Source organism: Macaca mulatta, chromosome 6 (genome assembly GCF_049350105.2).
Source record: "Macaca mulatta isolate MMU2019108-1 chromosome 6, T2T-MMU8v2.0, whole genome shotgun sequence".
In the NCBI taxonomy this organism is placed as follows: domain Eukaryota; kingdom Metazoa; phylum Chordata; class Mammalia; order Primates; family Cercopithecidae; genus Macaca; species Macaca mulatta.
Genome location: NC_133411.1, coordinates 150,882,768 through 150,906,904, shown reverse-complemented (window position 1 = coordinate 150,906,904; position 24,137 = coordinate 150,882,768). Strand labels below are relative to the sequence as shown.

At 45.1% G+C, this 24,137-nt stretch overlaps 1 long non-coding RNA gene across 1 annotated transcript; it reads right to left on the bottom strand.

The window, feature by feature from the left end:
* Positions 1-6,134: 6,134 nt before the first annotated feature.
* Positions 6,135-23,063, bottom strand: LOC144329556 (uncharacterized). The gene is made up of 3 exons (XR_013394914.1): positions 22,888-23,063; positions 14,566-14,678; positions 6,135-8,986 (listed from the first exon to the last, which is right to left on the bottom strand). It is a non-coding gene; the product is annotated as an uncharacterized LOC144329556 (long non-coding RNA).
* Between the last annotated feature and the right edge of the window lie 1,074 nt (positions 23,064-24,137).

Genomic DNA, 24,137 nt, shown 5'->3' with positions numbered 1-24,137 from the left:
CTTGGGCTATAATTACCCAGCTAAACCACTCCTGAATTCCTGACCCACAGAAATTATGAAATAATACATGTTTGTTATTTTAAGCTGCTAAATGTTGGGACAGTTTGCTATGAAACAACAGATGCCGGGCGCGGTGGCTCAAGCCTGTAATCCCAGCACTTTGGGAGGCCGAGGCGGGCGGATCACAAGGTCAGGAGATCGAGACCACAGTGAAACCCCGTCTCTACTAAAAATACAAAAAATTAGCCGGGCGCGGTGGCGGGCGCCTGTAGTCCCAGCTACTCAGGAGGCTGAGGCAGGAGAATGGCGGGAACCCGGGAGGCGGAGCTTGCAGTGAGCCGAGATCGCGCCACTGCACTCCAGCCTGGGCAACAGCGTGAGACTCCGTCTCAAAAAAAAAAAAAAAAAAAAAAAAAAAAAAAAAAAAACAGATAATTGATACAATGGTTATAGGATATTTGTTGAATGAATCAATTAGTTTGTGGTGAGTTTCCATCTATCTCTTCTTTTTCTCACCTCCTACCTTTCATTACATTCCCCTTGTGCTATTTGTATCATCTAAAAAGTCTAGTCAGACCATTCTGTAAAATCTCCCTGATCTGCAGTAAGTCATATTAGTTGAGACGTTTGTTCAACTGTTTTAACAAAGACCAAATAAAAAGTTTTGAAAAGGTAGATATGGCCAGGCATGGTGGCTCACAACTGTAATCCCAGCACTTTGGAAGGGCAAGGCAGGTGGATCACCTGAGGTCAGGAGTTCAAGACCAGCCTGGCCAACCTGGCGAAACACCGTCTCTACTAAAAATACAAAAATTAGCTGGGCACCCGTAAGCCTAGCTACTTGGGAGGCTGGACAGGAGAATTGCTTGAACCCAGGAGGTGGAGGTTGCAGTGAGCCAAGATCACACCACTGCACTCCAGTCTGGGTGACAGAGCGAGACTCTGTCAAAAAAAAAAAAAAGTAGATATTTATATCTCTGCCATGTAAAAGTCTGAGCCTAGGAAGCCTGGAGGAAAGGGGAGGCTCTGCTTCCTGAAGGGGCTCCAGGCACCCAGATGCCTTCTATCTTGTTGCTTTGCCATCTCCAAGAGCCGTGCTATCCAAAACTACAGCCACTAGCCACAGATAGCTCTTTTAGTTAATTAAAGTTAAATAAAATGAAAGATTCAAGTTATCAGTTGCACTAGTCATATTTCAAGTGCTTAATAGTGACATGTGGCTAGTGGTTCTATGTTGGATAGTGCAGATGTATAAGGTATGTAGTATTTCCATCATCACTCTGCTCTAGAGTGTTACCTTCATTCACAAGGTAGACAATTCTGCTCTGCCATGTCCACGTTCTAGCAAGAGATAAAATAAAGTATAAAGAGTTTAGTTTCAGTGCCACGACCCAGAGGGTGAATGCGTCACTTCTGTGCTCACATCCCATTGGCCAGATCTAGTCACGTGGCCACACCTAGCTATAAGAGAAGCAGAAAGATATTGCCTCCTGGAGAGTGGCTAACCTCAAGGTGAGACAGCCTCTTCCTGGTAGGAAGACTCAGAGAATGAACATTGGGGAACCATTAGCAGGGTCTGCCCAGTCACGTTCCTCCAGGAGTCACCAGGTGTTCTCATGCGGCATGTTTCTTCCTGAAGCCCATTAAGCTGCTGGCTCTACAGCCCCCACCTGTGCAACAGTGGGACCTCTGCCCTCCTCAGAGTGTCCCATTTCTATCTGGGAGTCCCTGAGAGGAGCCTCACAAGGGCATGCAAAACCAGTCTGTCCCTGGAGTCACCAGGCAGCCTTCTAGCCTTTTTTATTTGTTCGTTTGTTTTTGAGACAGAGTCTCGCTCTGTCGCCCAGGCTGGAGTTCAGTGGCGCGATCTCGACTCACTGCAAGCTCCGCCTCCCGGGTTCACACCATTCTCCTGCCTCAGCTCCCCCACGTGTAGCTGGTACTACAGGTGCCCGCCACCATGCCTGGCCTCTAGCCTTTTTTTAATCTTTGGCCCCATTTCTGCATGTCTGTGCCCCTGAATCCCCTTGGAAGGGCATCACCTCTGCCTTAACCATCATGAGGGGCCTGTGGTTTTCTGGGCCCCAAGGCAGAGCATTTCCTGCAGAGTCAAGGACTGGATTGGCTCCCTCTGAGCTACACCAGCTTGCCTCTCAAGCAGCTCTGCTTGGCCCTGAATTTTGGGAAGTCCCATCTTGAATTGTTCCATCAGCTTATTCTTGCTCTAAGCCCCTCTCTTTATAGAGTGCTTCTGTCCAGTCTGAAGGAGTGAGTAGGGGGCACAAGTACTTCCATCTACTTCCAGACATTTCTTCCCCCTCTCATAGAGCAAAACTTCCCACATAAATGGATGGAGATCAAGGAGAGCTGTTGGGAATATGGACCATCAGAACCAACAGCTGCCAAGTCACAATGTGCTGTTATTCCCTGACCTCTTTCTGTAGACCTCACCTGAGAGACCCCTCTGGCCTCTCTGACTCACTTGGTTAGCATCTGCCCTCTCACAGATCCACATTTCCCTTCCTAGACTTCTCCGGAAACCCAACAGCTCCTGCTCAGCCCCAAAGACACCTGGCCTGCCTGTGCTTTTGTGTTATAGATTTACTTAGCATTCTTGTTAGATGCTAGATTTACTTGGCATTCTTGGGGAAAGAGTGCCTCCTGCACGTGAGAAGGAGCAATCCTGTGTTCTAGAGAAGATCCTCTTCAAACCGGCAATTGTTGGTTAGAAATAGGTTTTTGTCTCAAGGGTGGGGAGACAGCTGCTTGGGAGGACAGCTTGGCAAACTTCAAATCATGCATACCAGCCTTTTAACAAGCAGCTCCACTCTTGGAAATTTTAAAGGACATAAGCAAAGATTTAGTGGCAAGATACTCATTATAAATTTGTTTATAATAGTGAAAAATTGGCAATAGTCTAAATGCTCAAGAATAAGAGGATTAACTTATGGAGCGTTATTTGGCTTTAAAAAAATTATGCTGTATATAAATAGTCGTAGACATGGAAAGATGGTCATGGTAAATTGTTAGAAAAAATATTGTAATATGTTGCCATTTTTGTCAATTTACACACTGATACACATGCAGATGGATGTATATCAAATGTTAACAGTGATTTGCTTGAGATGATGAGTATTTTTATTGCCTTATTTTTGCCTATGTGTATCTTCTAGGTGGGTGTTTGTTACCTTGTAAAGGGAAGAAAATGATTAGAATTCTTTGCAATTCAAAACTAGACTGCTGGCTGGGCACGGTGGCTCTCGCCTGTAAACCCAGCACTTTGGGAGGCCAAGGCGGGTGAATCACTTGAGGTCAGGAGTTCACCTGACCAACATGGCAAAATCCTGTCTCTATTAAAAATACAAAAATTAGCCCAGCGTAGTGGCGGGCACCTGTAATCCCACCTACTCGGGAGGCTGAGGCATGAGAATCCCTTGAACGCAGTAGGCGAAAGTTGTGGATAGCCAATATCGTGCCACTGCACTCCAGCCTGGGCAGTGGAGTGAGACTGTCTCAAAACAAACAAACAAACAAAAACCAAAAACCCAAAAAACAAAAACGAAAAAACTACACTGCCTCCCAATCAGACTAGATAAAATCAAAACGACTGACAATACCAGCTGTTGGTGAGGATGTGGAGCAGCCAAGACTCTCATCCATGGCTGATGGGAATGTAAATTCTAACAACCACTTTGGAAACCTCCGCCTCTGGGTTCAAGTGACTCTCCTGCCTCAGCCTCCCGAGTACCTGGGATTACAGACGGGGTTTTGAAATGTTGGTCAGGCTGGTCTCCAACTCCTGACCTCAGGTGATCCGCCTACCTCAGCCTCCCAAAGTGCTGGGATTACAGGTGTGAGCCACTGCACCCGACCGATGGCTTCTGTATCGAATAGCACAGGACTATATCTTGAGTGGCTTTAATGGTATATACTTAAATAAAAATTCATCAAGCTGTACACTTAAGATATAAAAGTTATATCTCTATAAAATAATTTAAAAAAATTTTTAACCCCCCCTTTTTTTTGAGACAGCATTTTGCTGTTGTTGCCCAGGCTGGAGTACAATGGCATGATCTTGGCTCGCTGCAACCTCTGCCTCCCAGGTTCAAGCGATTCTCCTGCCTCAGCCTCCCGAGCAGGTGGGACTACAGGCATGTGCCACCACACCCGGCTAATTTTGTGTTTTTAGTAGAGACAGAGTTTCTTCATGTTGGTCAGGCTGGTCTCAAACTCCCAACCTCAGGTGATCCTCCCACCTCGGCCTCCCAAAGTGCTGGGATTACAGGCATGAGCCACCGCGCCGGGCCTTAAAATCCTTTTTAAAAAGAGGTTTGAGAGGCAGCGGATCACCCGAGGTCAGTTTGAGAGCAGCCTGGACAACATGGTGAAACCCCGTCTCTCCTAAAAATACAAAAATTAGCCAGGCATAGTGGCAGGAGCTACTCGGGAGGCTGAGGCAGGAAAATCTCTTGAACACTGGAGGTGGAGGTTGCAGTGAGCCGAGATCGCACCACTGTACTCCAGCCTGGGCAACAGAGGGAGACTCTGCAGAGGTTTAAGAGTTATATCAAGCAAAGAAGAGCAGCTGCTCCAGGCCCAACATGCCTCAGCATTCCAAGGGCAACCCCTCAGGTCAGCTGACTTGCTCAGATGACAGAGATTCGACCCAGGGTGTGGTTGAGCAGAAACCAGTTCCACTAAAAGAAGGAAGAACAGAAACTTGGGGAGAATGGCCTACTGCTAATAGAGCTGTGGAGAGATTCTAAAGGTCTGCACTCAGCACTTTATTACAGTTTGCTCCACAGTTGAAGGCAATGATCGGAGACTCATGCAGAATAAAGGCAGGGGAGATCCCGAGAAGGTCCTCATGGTAACAGCTGGTCCTTGTTCCACTCAAGCCTGAGAAATTCCACCTCCATAGATCTACTCCGAGCCCCACAATTTAGGCCAGTGTTCCTGAGATGGGGTACACACATCAGATTATTTTAGTGGTATAACAGTACTTTTTATTTTTTTTAAGTTATGTATTTATTTAAAATTATAAGGCCAAGTGCAGTGGCTCTTGCCTATAATCCTAGTGCTTTCAAGGGCTGAGGCTGGCGAATCACCTGAGGTTAGGAGTTTGAGATCAGCCTGGCTAACATGGTGAAACCCCGTCTACTAAAAATACAAAAATAAGCTGGGTGTGGTGGTGCACACCTGTAATCCCAGCTACTGGGGAGGCTGAGGCAGGAGAATCACTTGAACCTGGGAGGCAGAGGTTGCCGTGAGCTGAGATCGTGCCACTGCACTCCAGCCTAGGCAACAGAGTGAGACTCCGTCTCAAAAAAAAAAAAAAAAAAAAAAAATTATACATACATAAGTCTGTGTGTATATATAATGGAACATAAAATCCATGACTGTATAGGCAGCAGTGATTAGGGTAATGTTAAAGTTTAAAAGATGATCACAAGGCGGGGTTCAATGGCTCACACCTATAGTGCCAGCACTTTGAGAAGCCAAGGCAGAAGGATCACTTGAACTCAGGGGTTCGAGACCAGCCTGGGCAACATAGTGATACCCCATTTCTACAAAAAAATCTTTAAAAAATTATTTGGGTCTGGTAACACGTGCCAGTAGTCCCAGCTACTTGGGAGGCTGAGATGGGAGGATCCCTTGGCCCAGGAAGATGAGACTACAGTGAGCTATAATTGTGCCAGTACACTTCAGCCTAGGCAACGCAGAGAGACCTTGTCTAAAAACAAACAAACCAACAAAAAACCCGTAAAGAAAAATACTGAGTAAATAATGACACAAATGGTACATAAATAGAGAAAAAATATCATGAAGTATGCAGATCTTTGAGGTTTCAAAACAAGTGGTTTATGCCACTCCCCCTCTGTGAACTGATCCTGGAGACCCAGGGTTTTGGGGGTGAGGAAAGGGGAAGTACATAAGGGGCTTCTCCATGTGGGTGAATCAGGAGCAAAATTAAATCAGCAGTTTGTTCAGAATCTAACAGCTATCTGAAACTGCCTGTAGGAAGTTGAAAGTTAATAGGCTACTTGCTGGAAAAACGAAGACCTTTGTAGGGACCAGGAGGACCTTTGACTCTGAAGATTCACTGAAAAATCAACTCACAAGAGGCAGATTAATTGGAGAAGAGGTGTACAACTTTATTTAACATGTATACACAGGAGCTTTCATTAACAAGACCGAAAGACACAAAGGAAATTGTACATTTTTATGCTTAGCCTCAACAAATTATGGACAGTTGTGTTGAAATATGATTGGACCAAAAATATATGCTCTGGCTGGGCACGGTGGCTCGTGCTGTAATCCCAGCACTTTAGGAGGTCCAGGAGGGAAGATCAGTTTAAGTCAGGAGTTTGAGACCAGCCTGACCAACACGGTGAAACCTTGTCTCTACTAAAAATACAAAAATAAGCCAGGCATGGTGGCGCGTGCCTGTAGTCCCAGCTACTTGGGAGGCTGAGTCATGAGAATCGCTTGAACCCGGGAGGCATAGTTTGCAGAGAGCAGAGATTGTGCCTCTGCATTCCAGCCTGGGTGACAGACTGAGACTCTGTCTCAAAAAAAAAAAAGATACACCCTAGACTGAATGGTATAACCCAGCCAGGCTTGTCTGTCTAGATTCTTCTTGGCCTCTCTGAGCAGCATTCTGTCCTTCTGGTGTGAGGCAAGACCCTCTCTAGAATGTGGGTCTTATGACCTGCAATCAAACAAGGTAGGTCAGACCATTTCTTTACGGCCAGTGCTTTTACACAGAGAAGTGGGGAAAAAAATAGTATTTTCAAGTTTTATGGCTGGATTTAGGGAAAAGGGGCTCTGGTTGCTGTGAATCACCTTAGGGAAGAGGGGTCCTAGTTTCTATGGCTAGTCTCAGGGGAGAATGGGCCTGGGAGATGGGAGGGCAGGAGAAGGTCAGAGAAAAACTTTTGCTCCTGATGTTGTTTCTGAGGCCTTCATTTTGGGGTATTATTTTCTGAGACCCAACACCTTAAAGACAGCAAATGGTGCAGATTTCACTAGAAGAGCTTATATTGTAGTCACAATAGAGATTTCCTTTTTGTTTTCCTAGAGCAAAGGGCAAAGGCTACCACTCCTCACCCAGGTGATATCCCCAGAGCCATGCTCTTCCAGTTCAGCCATCTCCCTACATGGGAACTTCCTGTTTGTTGAGACCACAGACAAAATGACTGCCCGTAGGACTGACCGTCAGCCATGGGAAGTACATATATTAAACCGTTAAACAAAAAAAGACATAGAATAGTACCCTAACTTTGAATGGACAATCTCTTTCTTAAATCCTATCGTAAATCCATTTTAAGAATTTAGGTTGCCAGGCTGGGCACAGTGGCTTACGCCTGTAATCCCAACACTTTGGGAGGCCGAGGTGTGTGGATCACCTGACATCAGGAGTTCGAGACCAGCCTGGCCAACATGATGAAACCCCATCTCTTCTAAAAATACAAAAAATTAGCCAGGCATGGTGGCGCATGCCTCTAATCCCAGCTACTTGGGAGGCTGAAGCAGGAGAATCACTTGAACCCAGGAGGCAGAGGTTGCAGTGAGCCGAGGTCGCGCCATTGCATTCCAGCCTGGGCAACAAGAGCGAAACTCAGTATCAAAAAACAAAACAAAACAAAAACAAGAATGTAGATTGCCTTTCAATATTCTGAAATTTTTTCTTTTTTCTTTTCTTTCTCTTCCTGTTTCTGAGTGAAATGCTTCCTAACTTGGATAAAGCTACCCTCAAATACCAAGGCTAGCTGTCAAGGTCAAGGTCATGCAAGAAATGCAGCAAGTAAGGGCGTTGCCCCACACTTTAGTTCCTCTAGGCACTCTCAGAACTCACTGGGAAGAGAAGCCCTGTCCCCCAGCCCTGTACACAGGGTGCTGTAGAGGAGGACCCAAAGATGCCACCACCTTGTTCTTAGTGGAGCTCAGTGCAACTGGGAGCAGAAAGGCACACAAACAATGCAAAGGCAGAAGGAGGTTGAGAAGGAGGAACACGTAGAGTCAGGCTAAGGATGGGACGAGTCACCTGAGTATGGGACGAGTCACCCCCAGGGCCACACCCTGGCTCATAGGACAGGGCTGGGGGAGGGTGAATTTTATATCCCTTCTCAGAGCTCCCTGCCATACAGATGGGCCCATCACAGCAGTGACCATTACTTCCATGTACTGACCGTTCACCGCATGCCAGGCACCACTCAGAGTGCTTTCCATGCATTATCCCATTTGGCAGAGAGAAAATAGTACACTTTGGAGTTTCTTTTTCAGTCAGCAAATTGTTTTAAGAGCCTACTATGTGTCAGGCACAGTTTTAGGTACTGGGGAAACAGCAATGCCAAGGCCAAGTCCCTAGTCTAAGAAATTGCACCTGGCTAGGCATGGTGGTTCATGTCTGTAATCCCAGCACTTTGGGAGGCCAAGACGGGTGGATCACCTGAGGTCAGAAGTTCAAGGCTAGCCTGGCCAAGATGGCGAAACTCCATTTCTACTAAAATACAAAAATTATCTGGGCGTGGTGGCGTGTGCCTGTAATCCCAGCTACTCGGGAGCCAGAGGCAGGAGAATCACTTGAACCTGGGAGGCGAAAGGAAAGGGAGGGGAGGAGAAAGGAGGGGAGGGGGGAGGGAAGGAAGGAAGGAAGGAAGGGAGGGAAAAAGAAAGAGAGAGAGAGAGACAAAGAAAGAAAAAAGAGGGCCGGGCGCGGTGGCTCAAGCCTGTAATCTCAGCACTTTGGGAGGCCGAGACGGGCGGATCACGAGGTCAGGAGATCGAGACCATCCTGGCTAACCCAGTGAAACCCCGTCTCTACTAAAAAAATACAAAAAACTAGCCGGGCGAGGTGGCGGGCACCTGTAGTCCCAGCTACTCGGGAGGCTGAGGCAGGAGAATGGCGTGAACCCGGGAGGCGGAGCTTGCAGTGAGCTGAGATCCGGCCACTGCACTCCAGCCTGGGCGACAGAGCGAGACTCTGTCTCAAAAAAAAAAAAAAAAAAAAAAAGAAGAAAGAAAAAAGAAAGAAAAGAAAGAAAGAGAAAGAGAGAAAGAGAAGGAAGGAGAAAGAGGAAGGAAGGAAGGAAGGAAGGAAGGAAGGAAGGAAGGAAGGAAGGAAGGAAGGAAAGAAAGAAATGGCAACAGATGCTTAAGTTATTGCTGTTAAAAAAAAAAGAAAAGAAAAGAAAGAAACTACACCAGAGACCAGGTCTGGGTATCACATCTGACTCCGCCTTTTACTAGATCAGTGACAATTAGTACCTCTAGACTTCAGTCTCTCCATCTGTGAAACAGCAAAATATATATATGTGAGAGAGATATAGATATAGCATATCTATATATCATATATAAGATGTATATCATATCTATATAAATTCACCTTAAAGGTTTGTGCAAGGATTAAGTGAAATAAATATGTACCTAAAGTTCTTGGAGCAGTGCTCCCAACACAGTAAATGCTTAATAAATACTGGCAACTACTTACAATGCTTGAGGAAGGTACTCTTCCTGCCTCCACTTTTTAAAATTGTGGTAAAATATACATAACATAAAATTTTAACCTTTTTTTTTTTTTTTTTTTGAGATGGAGCCTCACTCTATTGCCAGGCTGGAGTGCAGGGGCGCGAACTCAGCTCACTGCAATCTCCGACTCCCTGGTTCAAGCAATTCTCCTGCCTCAGCCTCTGGAGTAGCTGGGATTACAGGCACGCGCCAACACGCCCAGTTAATTTTTGTATTTTTAGTAGAGATGGGGTTTCACCATGTTGGCCAGGATGGTCTTGATCTGACCTCGTGATCCTCCCACCTTGGCCTCTGAAAGTGCTGGGATTACAGGTGTGAGCCATCGCGCCCAGCCATTTTAACCATTTTTAAGTGCACAGTTGGTAAAATACATTCACACTGATGTGCAACCATCACCACCACCATCCATCTCTAGAATTTTTTTCATCTTCCCAAACTAAAACTCTGTGTCATTAAACAATAACTCCTGTTCTTCTCCGTCAGCCCCCAGCAGCAACCCTTCTACTTTCTGTCTCTATGAATTCGACTACTCCAGGTACCTCATATACCTATAGCTATATGAATCAAACAGTATTTGTCCTTTTGTAACTGGCTTATTTGACTTAGCACAGTCTGTTCAAGGTTCATCCATGTTATAGTATGTGTCAGAATTTTCTTCCTTTTTAAGGCTGAATGATATTCCATTGTATATATGTACCACATTTTGCTTATCCATTCATCTGTTGATGGACACTTTAGTTCCATGTTTTAACTACCTGTATTGTGAATAATGCTGCCAGGATCATAGGTGTTGTTAAAGCAAACAATGGAGGTTTGTGGTGAGCCGAGATCACGTCATTGCACTCCAGCCTGGGCAACAAGAGTGAAACTGTTGTTGTTAAAGTAAACTAAATATGGCCTGAGAAGGACTCCCTACTTCTATATTTGAGTCCTTGTGGAGGAACTGTATCCTAGCTTAATAGGCAGACAAGATTGAAAACCTGACTTAGGAGTGTGCACCTGTAACAACAGCTGAGTCTTGGCCAGTCCCAGTGGCCAAACTTCAACCACTCTTTGACTGCTAAGTGTTCAAATTGTGTTCAAATAAGGCAAACACCAACCTGTAACCAACCCAGCTGTTTTTACACCTCACTTCCAATTTATCTACGTCATTTCCCTTTTTTTTGTCTATAAATCTTCTGCCACGTGGCTGTGCTGGAGTCTCTCAGAATCGGCTGTGATTCTGGGGGCTGCCCAATTCATGAATCCTTCATTGCTCAATTAAACTCCACTAAATCTAATTCGGCTGAAGTTTTTCTTTTAACAGTGTACAAATACCTCTTCAAGATTCTGCTTTCAATTCTTCTGGACATGCACCCAGAAGTTATATTGATAGATCATATGGCAAGTCTGTTTGATTTTTTTTTTAATTTAAAAAAAATAAAAAGAGGCTGGGCACAGTGGCTCATGCCTGTAATCCCAGCACTTTGGGAGGCTGAGGCAGGTGGATCACCTGAGGACAGGAGTTCGAGACCAGCCGCACCAACATGGTGAAACCCCGTCTCTACTAAAAACACAAAAATTAGCCAGGCGTTGTGGCTAACGCCTGTAATCCCAGCTACTTGGGAGGCTGAGGCAGGAGAATCGCTTGAACCCAGGAGGCGGGGGTTGCAGTGAGCCGAGATCGCACTATTGTACTCCAGCCTGGGTGACAAGAGTGAAACTCCATCTCAAAAATAAAAAGTAAAATAAAAAGAGACAAGGCCTCACTATGTTGCTGAGGCTGGTCTCAAACTCCCGAGCTCCAGTGATCCACCCACCTCAGCCTCCCAAAGTGCTAGAATTACAAGCATGAGCCACCACATCCAGCTGTTTGATTTTTGACAAACCGCTATACTGTTTTCCATAATGGCTGCACCGTTTTACACTCTTACCAACAGTGCACAAGGGTTCCAATTTCACCACATCCTCGCCAATACTTGTTCTGTGCTGTTGTTTTGATAGTAGCGATCCTAATGGGTGTGACTTGTATCTCATTGCAATTTGGATTTGCCTTTACATAAAGATTAGTAGGGCCGGGTACGGTGGCTCATGCCTGTAATCCCAGCACTTTTTGGGAGGCCGACGCAGGCGGATCAGTTCGAGATCAGCTTGACCAACATGGAGAAATCCTGTCTCTACTAAAAAATACAAAATTAGCCAGGTGTGGTGGTGCATGCCTGTAATCCCTGCTACTCGGGAGGCTGAGGCAGGAGAATTGCTTGAACCTGGGAGGCGGAGGTTGTGGTGAGCTGAGATCGCGCTATTGCCCTCCAGCCTGGGCAACAAAAGTGAAATTCCGTCTCAAAAAATAAAAAAATAAAAAATAAATAAAAAAGATAGTGATGCTGGGCATCTTTTCGTGTGCTTATTAGCTAGCCATTTGTATGTCAAAGTACTTCAACTCAAGTACTTTGCCCATTTTTTAATTGGTTGTTTTTTGTTATTGTTGTTGAGTTGTAGCAAGGTGTTTTACATGCATTTCTTTCTTTCTTCCCACATGCATGTGGCATCTCTTATTAATCCCCCACCCACAGCCAGGCACAGATATAGATCCCCTCGGCGTTCACTCCTCCACCTAGAAGGAGTGACATCCTCCAGGGCACCTCAGGCGCCCTCAGATGATAAACGAAGTCTGCAATAGTAGCTAGAGCCAAGAAGTACACAAACAGAAAGGAGGGAGGGGAAGGCCAGCCAGGGAGATAAAACAAACAGGCTCTAGTTCTCTCAGTCCAGTTCATACTAAATTAGCTACAAATTATCAGTGCCTCAAATCCAAAGACAGACTGATTTCATATAAATTTCATCTTTGAGCTTCACAAGGGGTATCGGTCTTTTGCACATTCTAGAGGCACCCTCCCAACCTGCCCAATAATTGAACACCTGCAGCAAAGACCAGAAGGAAGAAAAAGGCCGAGAGGCCTGGGAAGATGTTAGATAATGTGCAAACAGCCTTCTGGCAGGAGAAACAGAGAGAGTGCTTGCTCCCACACCATATTCTTCAGAGGTGGAGTCTTAGAACCACAGTGTAATAAGGAAGCTGATGGTAACAAAAGAAACGAGGCCATGACAAAAAGTTGTGTGGGGAAGACATGTGAGAGTGAAATCACAGACCCCTAGAAAATGTAACCAGAGACCTCAGTTTTAAAAATCACCCACTCTCCCAGCCTGGGCAATGTGATGAAACCCTGTCTCTACAAAAAAATACAAAAATCAGCCAGATGTGGTGGCGTGCACCTGTAGTCCCAGCTACTTGGGAGGCTGAGATGGGAGGACCTGGGAAGTCAAGGTTGCATTGAGCTGAGATTGCACCACTGCATTCCAACCTGGGTGACAGAGGGAGACCCTGTCTCAAGAAAACAAACAAACAGAAAAAAACAAAAAATGAAACACCCACTTTCTTTACTTTTTTAATTTTCATTTTTTAGTTCTGGGGTACATGTGCAGGATGTACAGGTTTGTTACCTAGGTAAATGTGTGCCATTGTGGTTTGCTGCACCTATCAACCCATCACCTAGGTATTAAGCCCTGCATGCATTAGCTGTTTTTCCTAATACTCTCCCTGCCACTGCACTCCCCCAACAGGCCTGGTGTGTGTTGTTCCCCTCCCTGTGTCCATGTGTTCTCATTGTTCAACTCCCACTTACAAGTGAGAACATGCAGTGTTTGGTTTTCTGTTCCTGTGTTAGTTTGCTGAAGATAATGGCTTCCAGCTTCATCCATGTCCCTGCAAAGGACATGATCTCATTCCTTCTTATGACTGCATAGTGTTCCGTGGTCTATATGTACATTTTCCTTATCCTGTCTATCATTGATAGGCATTTGGGTTGATTCCATGTCTTTGCTATTGAAACATCCACTTTCTTTTTCTTCCTTCCTTCCCCTCTCACCTCTTCCTTTCTTCCCCCTCTGGTTATAGGTGCTTATCTAATTATGCTGTTGCTTAAGAAATCCCAAAGTCTAATCTTGAAACCAGGCATGGAGTTTTCTTTTTGGAATCCTCCTGTTTAGGAGGAGTCATGAACAATTAGTCCACCACCATCAGACCAAAATCAAGATAATGCCAGCCAGACCTCCAAACAGGCAATTACCCAAGATAGCCGTCGGAACAAGACACACAGATGCTGTACCCTGCACCTCTCCCTCATGCCTCCCATACCAAGTTTCCCTTTAAGAACCCTAGGGTAAATGTTAAAATTTAAGATGGTATTTTAGAATGCTAGCTCACCATCTTCTTGGTTTGCTGGCTCTCTGATTAAAACCTGTTTTTCCTCCCACCAAACCTCACCTCTTGTGTTTGGCTTTTGAATGGCAGAGCAGAGCAGACAAACCTGGGTCCAGTTACAAAAAGGCAGTCATCTATGAGGCGTTTTGTAAACATACTCACTTCTCTAACAGTGATTGCAGTCCTGCCCCAGGCTCCTCCCCCTTAATGTCAAAATAAGACTATAGCTTAGGAAGTCATGGGCACCATCCTTAAGATATGGCTCCAGTAAGTCAAGGTGGGCCCAGGAACCCGCATCATTACCCAGATGCCCACAAGGAAAGTGTTGCTGGTGGCCAGAGCCCACAATCTGAGCCATGTTGGCTATTGTCGGTGACAAAGGCTCCCCTGGGCTTTCCCCAGTCTGTGGAACAGTGGGGAACTCTGTTCCACCTTTTCCTCCTCAAATCCTGAAGAGGATTCCTGAGATTATGAACAGAAAAATTGGAGGATGAGGACATCTATCCCATGACAACAGGATTCTTCCCTTCCCAAAAGAATTGCTAAGAGGTGCTCTTATTTTTCAGGAACTTGCCTGTAAGCGTTTGCCACATTAAGAGCGTGAGGGAGCAGTTTGGCAGATGTTCAGGGAAGAGACAGAGAGCATTTAAGAGCTGTGGTGAACTATGCATTACTGAGCAATGAAGACAAAATGGGAATCATAAACTAAAGTCACAAACAGAATAGCATTTGGCTCACGTATTTGTCAAGAACACAACCATTTGCAATTGAAATAATAATGACAGTCTCACCTAGGTGCGGTGGCTCAGGCCTATAATCCCAGCACTTTGGGAAACAAGGTGGGAGGATTGCTTGAGCCCAGGAGTTCAAGACCAGCATAGGTAACATAGTGAGACTTCTGTCTCTACAAAAGTAAAAAAAGAAAAAAAAATTAGCCAGGTGTGGTGGTGCATGCCTGTGGGCTTAGCTACTTGGGAGGCTATGGTAGGAGGATCACTTGAGCCCAGGAGGTCAAGGCTGCAGTGAGCCGTGATTGTGCCACTGCACTCCAGCCTGGGTTACAGAGTGAGACCCCATCTCAAAATAATCATAATAATAATGACAGTCTCATGGGCAAGTCCTTGTGTTAATTATGCTTTATACATTAATTCACTTAAAATATATTCACATATGAAATGTGCACATAAATTAACAAGTAAAAACTATAGAGAGGCTACATTTACAGATGGTCGCAGAACAGCCAAGCAATACAGTCTGTGGTTTAGCCCATGAGCTCTAGACAGCTCCTGGTTCAAGTCCTGGCTCTGTCATTTATCAACCATGTGACCTTCATAAGGAACATCTTGGCTGGGCACGGTGGCTCAAGCCTGTAATCCCAGCACTTTGGGAGGCCGAGACGGGTGGATCACGAGGTCAGGAGATTGAGACCATCCTGGCTAACACGGTGAAACCCCGTCTCTACTAAAAAATAACAAAAAACTAGCCGGGCGATGTGGCGGATGCCTGTAGTCCCAGCTACTCGGGAGGCTGAGGCAGGAGAATGGCGTGAACCCGGGAGGCGGAGCTTGCAGTGAGCTGAGATCCGGCCACTGCACTCCAGCCTGGGCGACAGAGCAAGACTCCGTCTCAAAAAAAAAAAAAAAAAAAACGGAACATCTTCAGGCCTCGGTTTCCTTATCTGTTAAATAAGATGACACATGTAAAGCTCTTAGCACAGTCCTTGGCATGTAGTAAAACAACCTCTAAGTGTTTTTAGTTATTGTTATTGTCTTAGTGCTGCCAGAGCACAGCGTGAGCCCCCTGCCCTGCAGCAGAGTGAGTTGGGTCTGAAGCCACTTTGGACTTCACACAGAGCCCCACGGCAATCCACAGAGATCCAAGGAGCGCTGTCAGGCTGGCCTAGATACTGAGATGGTATCCTGAGACGACAGCAACCCGCCATCTTTTCCTTGTGTCCCTCTGACAAGTGGGACATCACCAGCACTCACACTGGATGATGCTCCCTATACAGAAAGCACATCCTAGAAACTGTGGAGACCTATAAAGTAAGGGTGAGTTTGCTTTAAGAATCAAATGAGGTAGTAGACATATTATGCCTGGCACACAGCAAATAATCATTATTATGCATTATTAGAATCTATAACTTTATATAATTTGCTGTAGTGTCTCTAAAATACAACCTTATGAATAACAATTAGGATTAATTGAGCACCTACTCCAAGAGCCATCCGTTGGGTCTGGATGCTCAATACTTTCACCTTTTTCTGATGACAGCACTCCATTTTCCTTTGGGGAACTGCCTACACCCCTCCCATGGTTCTGGTGGGATGGCCAATCACAGTCCTCTATTCCAGTCCCTGACAGTTTCTTTAAAACCTGATCAGCCTGAGACCACCAGGAATGAGCCTATAGTCTGAGGAAATCAGATTTCTTGCCTCCAAGCAGTAAGGTGGGGCACTCCAGAGGATCTCCGGAAGGAGGGCAGCTGTCTTGCAAGATTTGGGTTTCTGTTCAAGGATTCTAAGGAGGGTTGAAGGGAAGCACGCATCAGTTCTGGGTTGGATGCTGTTTTGGATGAGGGATTAAGAAGAGCAAGGATTAACTACGGATTGAGCATTGTCATGAGGCCAGGGCAGCTGAGCTGTTGGTTATCCCCAGTATTAGGTCAGAAAAGCAAAGCATGCCTCTGCCATTGTCTTTGGTCATAGGTAAGAGAGCAGTGGCCACTTGCAGAAGGTCCTTACAGCATTTCACAGCCACTACATGACTTTGGGAGGAACAATGTTTCTTGCCGGCTTTGTAGCTGGCTCTAACTTTTCTGTCCTCTTAACCTGCTGTTTTCTTTTCCAGGACAAGTTGATTTTCACTTTCAGTCCTAGATACAGTTTTACTCTTTTTGCCCCAGTGGTGACTTTGAACAAAGACACCCTTCCTCATGACACTTTACTGCTATTTGCTAGACAGTTGTCATAATAAGTATTCAAACCTCTGATGACTATGATGGGTAACCCCTGAAGTTTACAAAGCCTAATTGTAATTGTAAGCAGCAGCCCTGCCCCACGTGCCCTGAGCTGGGGCAATCAGGCACTGGGAGCTGCGGCAGGAGACTCTTAGATGGGAGGCAAAGGTTGGAGGAGGCCATCTAAGGAAGAGTGCCAAGGGAGGCTGGGCCACAAACAGTTGTTGCTGAGATTCCTGGCACTGCCTGTGCTCTTCGGGGCCTCCCTGAGGACTGATCGTTTATCTCTTCTTTTGATTCTGGAGCAATCCCAATGATTTCCCAGTAATCCTTGTTAAACTGAGCTAGTCAGTTTCTGTTGCTTACAACCCCAGAACCCTAAATAACATATCTGTTTTTGCAGGTCTTCTATTGGATGGTGGGATAGAGAGGAATAAAGTGCAGGCTCACAGTGGTATACTCACTGTGTACCTATGATGTAAGGGAGTGATTAGTCCCATGACAAAATGATTCTTCCCTTTGCAAAGTAATTCACCCCTGGGTCCTTCCCTTTCTCTCCTAACCCCTCATTCTGTAAACTCTGTGAATTCTCACTATATCCCCAGTGCCTGGCCCACAGTAAGCCCTCAACAGATTCACTGAATGAATTAATGAATAAATGAATGGAAGTTACGAACAGCTCCATTTCTACAGATAGGAAAACTGAGCCTCAAAGAGACTTATAATTAAGCTTATGCACACGCTATTAACAAGTGGTAGAAGGCCAGGCACGGTGGCTCATGCCTGTAATCCCAGCACTTTGGGAGGCTGAGGCGGACAGATCTCCTGAGGTCAGGAGTTCGAGACCAGCCTGGTCAACATGGAGAAACCCCGTCTCTACTAAAAATACAAAATTAGCCAGGTGTGGTGGTGCATGCCTGTAATCCCAGCTACTAGGAAGGCTGAGGCAGGAGAATCGCTTGAACCCGGGAGGCAGAGGTTGCGGTGAGCCGAGATCATGCCATTGCACTCCAGGCTAGGCAACAAGAGCAAAACTCCATCTCAAAAACAAACAAACAAACAAACAAACAAACAAAAAACCTGGTAAGTGGTAGAGTTGAAATTCAAAACCAGGCGAGTCTTCATCTTCACTACACCACACATACTTCCCTTATTCACCCTAGAAAGAAACTCTCCTTTTCTTGCATAGGAGAAAACCAAGGTCCCAATGAAAGGTTTTAATGTCAAAATGTCAACTTCCAATTTGGTGGTTCCTCAAAAAGTTAAATGTAGAATTACCACATAACCCAGCAATTCCACTCCTAAGTAACCCCAAAAGAGTTTAAAGCAGGTAGTCAGATAAGTACTTGTACACACATATTCACAGCAGCACTATTTGCAATATTCAAAAGGTAGAAACAGCCCAAATCTCCATCAATGGAATGGATAAATTGTACATATACACACAATAAAATATTATGTAGTCACAAAAAAGGAGTAAAGTATTGATACATGTTATGATGTGAACCTCAAACACACTCTAAGTAAAAGAAGTTAGACACAAAAGGTCACATATTTTATAATTCAAGTTATATAAAATATCCAGAATAGGTAGATCCATAGAGACAGAACACAGATTAGTGGTTACCAGGACAGGAGGGAGAGGGAATGGGGAGAAACTGCTTATCAGGTACAGAGTTTCCTTTTGGGGTAATGAAAGTGTATGAACGTTACAAAGTGGTGGTTGTGCAATATTGTGAAAGTCCTAAATGCCTCCAACTAGTTCACATTAAAATGGCTAATTTTTTGGTCAGGTGCTGTGGCTCACACCTATAATCCCAGCACTTTGCGACGCCAAGACAGGTGGACTGCTTGAGCCCAGGAGTTCGAGACCAGCCTGGGCAACACAGGGAGACCCTGTATTGACAAAATAATATATATATAAAAAAATAAAAAAATACAAATTTTTAAATGGTTTAATTTAAAATTTTTAAATTTTAACATTTCTATTTTATGTAAATTTCACCTCAATAATACAAATATCTTGGCCAGGCACAGTGGCTTATGCCTGTAATCCCAGCACTTTGGGAGGCCCAGTCAGGCGGATCACCTGAGGTCAGAAGTTCGAGACCAGCCTGACCAACATGGAGAAATGCCATCTCTACTAAAAATACAAAACTAGCTGGGCATGGTGGCGCATGCCTGCAATCCCAGCTACTCGGGAGGCTGAGGCAGGAGAATCACTTGAACCCAGGAGGCGGAGGTTGCGGTCGGTGAGCCAAGATCACATCATTGCACTCCAGCCTGGGCAACAAGAACAAAACTCTGTATCAAAAATAATAATAATAATAAAAAATCTTAAAGCCACTGAACTGTACATTTAAAATGAATTAAATGGTACATTTTATGTTATATATATTTTACACACACACAAAATTCACACTCCAGGAGCCACCCTGGCACTCAGGAACACCAAATGTTGCCCATGGCATCTCTCCTAGCCCCGAGGAACACAATAAGCACTCAATGAATGCTGATGTTTTTAACTCGTTTTTAGGCTGTGCTGGAGAGAAGCCTTCTCCTGGAGGCAGTACGGTCGAATGGCTAGGAGTACAGACACAGGAGTTCAAACCTCAGGTCAGCCACTTATCAGCTTGGTGACTCTGGGTGATTTATAAACCTGTCTATGCAAGTTTTCTCATCAATAAAATTGGAAAAACAGTGCCTACCTCAGAGGGTTGTTCTAAGGACTAAGTGAAATGATAATGTGTGAAAAGCACTTGGAACCATCCCTAACAACACAGTAAGTGTTCAGTAAGTATCAGCTGCTAGCATGAGGGTGATTATACACTACAGTGGGTTCTGCTGCTCCCAACCCCTCCATTTTCACCAATGTTTACCATACTACCTCTCTGTAATACATTTTGTGCTGCAAATAACCGGTTTTGGCAGGAAAGGAGTTATTATCTTCAAAGCAAGCTGACTCCCCAAAGAGAGACTTTTTGTGATGAAATCCCAAGGAAGCTCCAGAGACTCCCTCCTTGGTGTTTCTGTCCATTAGCAGTAGGGAGCTCCCAGGAAATAAATTCTTTTTTTTTTCTTTTTTTTTAACTGAGATGGAGTCTTCCACTGTCACCCAGGCTGGAGTGCAGTGGTGCGATCTCGGCTCACCGCAACCTCTGCCTCCAGGGTTCAAGCGATTCTCGTGCCTCAGCCTCCCGAGTAGCTGGGACTACAGGCGCCCACCACCATGCCCAGCTAATTTTTGTATTTTCAGTTGAAACGAGGTTTCACCATGTTGGCCAGGATGGTCTTGATCGCCTGACCTCATGGTCCTCCCACCTCAGCCTCCCAAAGTGCTGGGATTACAGGCATGAGCCACAGCACCCGGTCTAGGAAATGAATTCTATACCTAGTAATCAGAGTGGTTCCTGTGCCCTTTGGCTGCTTGTGCAGTTAAGCACATTTATCATGAGCTCTTCTTCTCAGTCATTCACTATGTGGGATGAAGCTGTTCCCCTCTGGGATTAGGACTTCCCCCATTTCCACCCAGGCTGTTTCTTGTGCTCCGTGATGTGGAAGAGACTTGGAGATGTGGGAAGCGTCCCACACAGCTGATCAGCCAGGCACAGAGGTCCACCCGCCTGCAGAAGGGTCACCAGGCTCAGACACATCCTGTCCACACCTGCAAATCTATCCGTGCCTCCTGTTCATGCCCAGCCCACACATTCAAGTTTTTAAATTCATTGTTTTCAAAATAATTAAAAGTCTCTTGCTCACTCTGACAAAATAAGCCGCCATGTTGTGAGATGTTCTGTGACGAGGCCTATGTGGCAAGAACCAAGGGAAGCCTCCAGCTAACAGCTCATAAGCAACTGAATCCTACCAATAAGCATGTGAGTGAGCCAGTGTTCCACAAAGGGGCTGGATACGCAGAGCGACCCCCAAATGCCAGAGCCAAGAAACGAAAGGAGGTTGACAAATCCAGCTTGCTGGTAAAGGATGATTTGTTGAGGTAACTCAGACAGAAGCGTGGTCTTGGGTGGCCACAAGACAGGTAGATGTGTTACTCCCCAAACCCAAGGATCATACACTATGGGGAAATAGTACATACCCTCTGGCAAGACAGTTAAAAGCAGCCCTCCAGAACAGTCAAGAATGCTGTGTGTGTCCTAGCCAATAATGTGTGCAATAACATCAAAGTTGCTTTTTTCTTACACATAACAAATAAAAGTGGAAATAACAAATAAAAGGGAAACCAGGAGACAAAATTAGCCAGGTGTGGTGGCGCGGGCAACGAGGGCAAAACTCCGTCTCCAAAAAAAAAAAAAAAAAAAAAAAGACCTAGATAGGGGCCAGGTGTGGCAGCTCAATCCTGTAATCCCAGTACTTCGGGAGGGTGAGGCAGGAAGACTGAGAGACTGAGGCAGGAGGATTGCTTGAAACCAGGAGACCAGCCTGAGCAACGAAGTGAGATCCTGTCTCCACAAAAAAAAAAAAAAAAAAAAAAAAAAAAAAAAATTAAGGAAACAAAAAAAGACCCAGCTAAGCTGCACCTAGATTCCTGACCTCCAGCAACTTTAAGATAATGTTTTTGTTTTAGGCACTACATTTTAGAGTAATCCGTCATTCAGTGAAGAATGACTAATATAGTTGAGGGTCAGTTTTATATGTTAACTTGTCTAGGATACAGTCCTCAGTCAATCAAACAGTAATTTAGTTGTTGCTGTGAAGGCAATTTTGTAGACATGATTAGAGTCCATAGTCAGTTAACTTTAGGAAATAGAGGCCAAGCGTGGTGGCTCACACCTGTAATCCCAGCACTTTGGGAGGCCAAGGCAGGTGAATCGCTGGAGTCCAGGAGTTCGACACCAGCCTGGGTAACGTGGTGAAACCCTGTGTCTAGAAAAAATACAAAAAATTAGCCGGGCATGGTAGCACATGCCTGTGGTCCCAGCTACTTGGGAGGCTGAGGTGGGAGGACTGCTTGAACCCAGGAGACGGAGGTTGCAGCAAGCCGAGATCACAACACTGCACTCCAGCCTGGGCAACAGAGTGAGACTCTATCAAAAAAAGTGAAGAAAGAAGAAAAGGAAGAAAAGGAAGAAAAGGAAGAAGGAAGGAAGGAAGCAAGGAAGGAAGGAAGGAAGGAAGGAAGGAGGGAGGGAGGGAGGGAGGAAGGAAGGAAGGAGGAAGGAAGGAAGAAGAGATTGTCCAAAATAATCTGGGTGGGCCTGATTCAATCAGTTGAAAGGCCTTAGAAGAGAAGAGCTGAGGGTTTCCGGAAGAAATTCTTCCTGTGGACAGCAGCTTCAGTTTATGCCCAAGAGTTCCCGCACACCTTCCTCACAGCTTGACCTATGTATTTCAGAACTCCCTCACCAACTCCCACAATAGTATCAGCCAATTCCTTGCAATAAATCTCTCTCTCTCTATATATATATATAAAATTAAAATTAAAATTGTTTAATATACATAATGCATCACAGAGAATAAAGACATGAAAACAGTATCAAAAGGATATGCCATAAAAAGGAAGACTCCCTCCACTTACTGCCTTTTAGTTCCCTTCCCCCAAGGAGATCACTGCGACCTGTTTAACATCCTTCTAGAAATTGTCTGTGCACACAGAAACGTATATTTATTCTTACCTCCTGACCCTCATGCATGTTTTAGCACACATGTTATACACAGAGTTCTGTATCTTGCTTTAAAAAATTTATTTAACTATTGTGGTGGTCTTCCTATCAGTTCATGGAACTAGCTTTTTAGTAGCTGTATTGTACTCCATTTTACAAGTATGCAAAACTAGTCAATCAGTCCCTGATTGACGGATATTTAGGTTGTTCCAATATTTTTCTTTAACAAGCTGGGATGCCATGGATGCCCTTCCAGAAAGACAAAGGACTTAGATTTCTTTCTGTTGGGTATGGGGCTTTCCCTCCCTTCCCCTCTCATTTTCCTCATAGAGTTGGCTGTGTATGTAGGGCACATCCTGTATTTTGTCCTACTTGACTTTGTCAAGACTCCTTCAGTGTCCTATGTTCAGCTTTTTTCAATACATTTAAAAATTCATCAGAGCTACTTTTCCTCGACAGTAACTGGCACCTAAATTAAATCACCTAAATGGCAACACTAGTTGAAAAGCGTATCTCCATAAAGATTTGGACAATACCTTCTGGTTTCATGCAGGTTCGGCTGAGGGAAGAACAGAAGGAAAAACTGAGGATTAAGGGTACTTATTATTCAGGAAAGGAAAACACTGTTTTTTGGCAGAAGTCCAAAGTCATGAACAGGAGACACCGTTAATTAGAGATAACTTCCAATCATACACATGTTCTGAAAATCGGCCAGTCAACGACAGCATCGCTGCAGTAACCCCACTCCTAAAGGTAAGCGGATCCACAACAGCCCAAAAGGCAGCGCATCAGGGCCGGCCCCTCGGTCCCCTCCGCTGCTCGACAGCAGCCAATGAGCAAGTGCCTCGCTCCCGCGCCGGCGCTCTCGGAAGTCGGGGGCGAAAGGCAGCCTTCGCCTGTGATTTGCTGACACAGCTGAAAGGCCTTAGATTCCTAAATACTTACGCTTCAGCAGCGCCACCAACCCTGCATGACCTGCTTCCCTAAACCTAACACTAAATCAGCCCTGGGTGTTGGGAGACTTTCCCGTCCAAGTACTGTTCTCTCTTGCAAGCAAACCGGAAGTTTCCTTTTTTTTTTTTTTTTTTTTTTTTTGGCATCAGATGTCAGGTTCAATGTAATGCAACTCTTTTAACAGTTGGACTTGGCCGGGCGCGGTGGCTCAAGCCTGTAATCCCAGCACTTTGGGAGGCCGAGACGGGCGGATCACGAGTTCAGGAGATCGAGACCATCCTGGCTAACACGGTGAAACCCCGTCTCTACTAAAATACAAAAAAAATTAGCCGGGCGAGGTGGCGGGCGCCTGTACTCCCAGCTACTCGGGAGGCTGAGGCAGGAGAATGGCGTGAACCCGGGAGGCGGGGCTTGCAGTGAGCTGAGATCCGGCCACTGCACTCCAGCCTGGGCAACAGAGCTAGACTCCGTCTCAAAAACAAACAAACAAACAAAAAACAGTTGGACCTTGTTTATAGTTTGTTATGAGTTTGGACTTATGAGTGACAGATGTACTAAAGCGGCTGTGAGTTTAGCAAAGTCAATCTCTTCCATTTTTGCAGTAGTTTATATGATGTTTTTTATTTGCGTATATTTGAACCCCTGATTGTCAAAAAGCAAGTGTAAATTCTGTCATGAAATTTCTGACCAATGGACATTTATTAAACAAGGAAAAAGTCCTTTTGAAGCTCTGTGCAGTAATTGTTCATTTAGTATAAAAAATGATAGAAAGTTAGGTGGAAACTAGCATATACTAATGGCTAAACATAAAAGAGATGTAAGATTTTCTCAA